Raw genomic sequence first — 4,217 nt, 5'->3', positions numbered from 1 at the left:
ATATTAACAAAAATAACATCATTTGAGATCAATTATCATATGGTATTATGTCTCCAACGAATATGTCGAGACTTTCCATTGTACATACTACTTTGTACTCTTCCTGTGGCATATTTACTATCACGGTGAATCATAATAGAAGACATAGGTTTATTCCAACAAGGAATATCTTCCAAGAAATTTCTAAGCCACTTGGCCTTTTCTCCATCTTTGCCTAAAGCAATAAACTCAGACTCCATAGTGGATCAAGCTATACACCTTTGCTTAGAATATTTCTAGGACACTGGTCCCCCACCCATTTTAAATACAAATCCGGTAGTGAACTTGGAGTCTTTTGTGTCAGATATCCAGTTTGCATTGCAGTATCCTTTTATTGCAGTTGGATATTTAGTATAAAATAACTTGTATGTCATTGTGTATTTTAAATATCTAAACAATCTTGTTAATGCCTTCCAGTGATCCTAACTAGGATTACTTGTGAACTACTTAGTTTACTTACTGAATATACAATGTCTGGACGCATACAATTAGTCGGATACATTATACTAGCTATTATCCTTGCATATTCCAGCTGAGAAACCGGTTCTCTTCGGTTCTTAACCAAAAGTGATTTGTGTCTTATAAATAGGAAGATAAGGAGATAACGGTCGAATGATATTCATATTAGGTTGGATTTTTTGTTGTTCAATCGCTCCGCTAGCAAGCGGCATATCGAAAAAAGAAAAAGGAAAAATCCTTTATTCGGATTCTGGAATCCTAAGTCTATCGGTGTTCTAGTAGGAGGACTGTCTAAGGCACTAAATCTTTTAAGAACATTTTCGATAAACTAAGTTTGTGAAAGGACAATTCTATCATATGTTCTTGATATTTTGATTCCAAGTATCACAACACACAACCCTATATCTTTCATATTAAAATGTTTTTTCAACATTTTTTTCGTATTTATGATTAAATCATGATTACTTTTCATAATTAACATATAATCTACGTAAAGACAAACAATTACATAATTATTAATTGTTTTTTTTGTAGACACACTTGTCGCATTCATTTATTTTGAAACCATTTGACACCATTGTAATGTCAAACTTTTCATGCTATTGTTTAGGTGCTTATTTGAGTATGTACAGTGACTTGACAAGTCGACACACATTTTTCTCTTGTCTGGTTGCAAAAAATCCCTCAGATTGTTCCATGTATATTTCTTCATCTAATTCAAAACTGTTTTTACATCCATTTGGCGAATCTCAAGGTTATGAAAGGTAACAATATCTATGAGAACACGAATGAAAATAATCCTAGTGATTGAGAATAAGTGTCAAAGAAATCATGTTCTTTTCTCTGTTTGAATCCTTTAACTATCAAACGAGCTTTGTATTTATCAACATATCCATCTTTTTCATTATTTATTTTAAGGATCCATTCAAAAAAAAAAAGAAATGACATTTATTGTCATATCCAATCTCTATATAAGGCCAATTCACGACTCAAAATCTCCTCTACACTCCATGAACCGCCTACGTCATTTATCTCATGTTTACATGAAATATCATGCTCTATTGGTATTTACAAGCACACGTTGTGACGTCTTATGTTGAAAAAGGCAGGGAATGCTCGCCCGTGCCAAGAGATTGCACGGACAATGAGCGGCTCTTGGCAAGCTTCTAGACGAAGGGGAATATGAATGAACCGATAACATACTGGAATGAAAAGGATTTTAAGACTGTGCATGTATGAGGCTGTATAGTTCAGATAACTTAAAATATTTGATAGTAGCTACTAATATCACAAGATGCATATTATTTTTGAGGACTCATCACTTAAAAACTATAAAGTTAAACATGTTTGACTTGGGAAATTCTAGGATAGATGACCCCATAGAAGTTTCTCAGGGTGTGTATGAGTGAAGATATAAGCACGCTAAAAAGATCAGCGTTGGTACAGTGAGAAAAGTCGTTGAATCTGGTCGTTACACACTCATAAATATTATATCTTATCTATTTTTTATGATCATATGTGCTAAGATTTCTGCTCACAAAGTGTATCAAAACTTTAGTGATTTTTGTGTGAGTATTTGTAACTGATAGAAATAATCTTTCTATACAGATTTGTTTAAGTTGTGTTTAAGTTGTATACTAAGAGTTTCAATAAGACAATTGGTAAGTTCTGCTGAAGTAGGTAGTTGCATTTTTTGTAACTAACAAAGTTTTTTAGTTGATTTTTCTGGAAACAGAAGAAGGGAATACATAAAATGGTTGTGTCATTCAAACTTCCATAAACAAATCTCTGTGTTATTACTTTTCTGCATTTCATTCACTTCAACTGTTTACCGGTTTAATCAATTGATTTCGAGAATCTTTATTTCACTAAGTTCAGTTGGAATTAATTTTTCCACACTGATTATTCAAGTTTTCTGTTGCACGTAGATGATCGAGATTTGATCTTGACTGTTAACACCAATTGAGTTCTCCTTAGTTCAAGAAAAAAAATTTGTCAAGTGCTTATTCATCATCTCCCTTTAAACACATCCACTGATCATAATACAAATGTTAATATATTAATTATATAGTTTGCTTTCACCATTTTTTTCCTTGTGATTAAGTGAAAAACATAGCCTTTTAATTATGTCATGATGTTATTGATTTATATTCATCTTCTTTCAAATGAGAGGACATATAAAAAAATATAGGCCGACACTTATTCTACCCCCAACTTACAGTACAAGAAATTCTGCATACAACAACGCACATATGACAACGGTTTTCGTGAAAAACCGTTGTCGTATGTGTTTTAACAACGGTTTTAGCGAGAACCGTTATCTTTTGGGGGCCAAAGACAACGGTTTTCTTTGGGGGGTCAATACATTCCGTCGCTACTTTTAGCGACGGTTCATAATCATGATTTCCGTCGCTAATTTGTTTCGAAAAAAAAAACTTTTTATAATTTAATAAATCTAAAAAAAAACTAACAATCGAAACTAAAATCGTGTAAAAGAGAAAAATTTTAAGTGTTGTGAAGTAGTAAAATCGTTTAAGAGAGAAAAATTTTAAATTTTGTGAAGTGATGAGAATAATTTTAAGTATTGTGAAGTAGTAAAATCGTGTACGAGAGAAAAATTTTAAGCGTTGTGAAGTGGTGAGAAAAATTTTAAGTGTTATGTGAAGTGATAAATTCATATAAGGAAGAAAAATTTAAGTGTTGTGGAGGGAAATGGACCGAGTATGGTGATATTTATAGACAGCTTGCGACGGGTTTTGTTTAAACTGTCGCTATTGGCGACGGTAATTGAAAAACCGTCGCAGTTTTTAATTTTGCGACTGTTTGAATATAAAATGTCGCTAAATTTAGCGACGGTTTTAACAAAACAGTCGCTATATTTAGCGACGGGTTTTGTACAACCGTCGCTAATTTTAAACATGCGACGGGTTTACGTAAAATCGTTGCTAAATTTAGCGACGATTTAGATAAAACCGTCGCTAATTTAAAATTAACGACGGTTTACATTTAACCGTCGCTATATTTAGCGACGATTTTATAAAATCTGTCGCTAAATATTACAACGTTCTCAAAAATCGTTGTTGTTTGTCTAAAAACCACGCTAATCGACAACGGTTTCTTAAAACCGTTGTCGATTGTCCAAAAAAGCACGCTAATAGACAACAGTTCATTGAACCGTTGTCATTGACCCTAAAAAAACGCTCAAAGACAACGGCATTGACCCTAAAAACCGTTGTCTTTGGCCCCCAAAAGACAACGGTTTTCGCTAAAACCGTTGTTAAAACACATACGACAACGGTTTTTCACAAAAACCGTTGTTGTATGCAGAATTTCTTGTAGTGACTATAGAATTTTTAAAATTAGAATTAAGTTCATAAAATTGGAAGTTAGAAATAGATGTAAAATGAACCTAATAAATGATACAATTGATTTTATTAGAACGTATGTTCCTTTCTTTATTTTATTTTTTTTATAGAAAGGTTAAAATTACTGGACATCAAAGTCATGAAATAAAGTGAAAGTTATCAATGAAACTACCACAAATTACTGGGGTATATATGTTCATTCACAGTTTTTCATAAATATATAGATATAAATATAAATTATTGAAATCAAGTATTTATTCTTACATAACTGGACCATGTATTCAAGATTCTTTGCTTTCATGTCTTGTCAATGTCCTGAATAAAAATAAAAATAAAAATAAAAATAAAAATAAT

Source organism: Primulina huaijiensis, chromosome 5 (genome assembly GCF_012295235.1).
Source record: "Primulina huaijiensis isolate GDHJ02 chromosome 5, ASM1229523v2, whole genome shotgun sequence".
NCBI classification, from domain to species: Eukaryota; Viridiplantae; Streptophyta; class Magnoliopsida; order Lamiales; family Gesneriaceae; genus Primulina; species Primulina huaijiensis.
Note: the sequence above shows the minus strand (reverse complement) of the source record.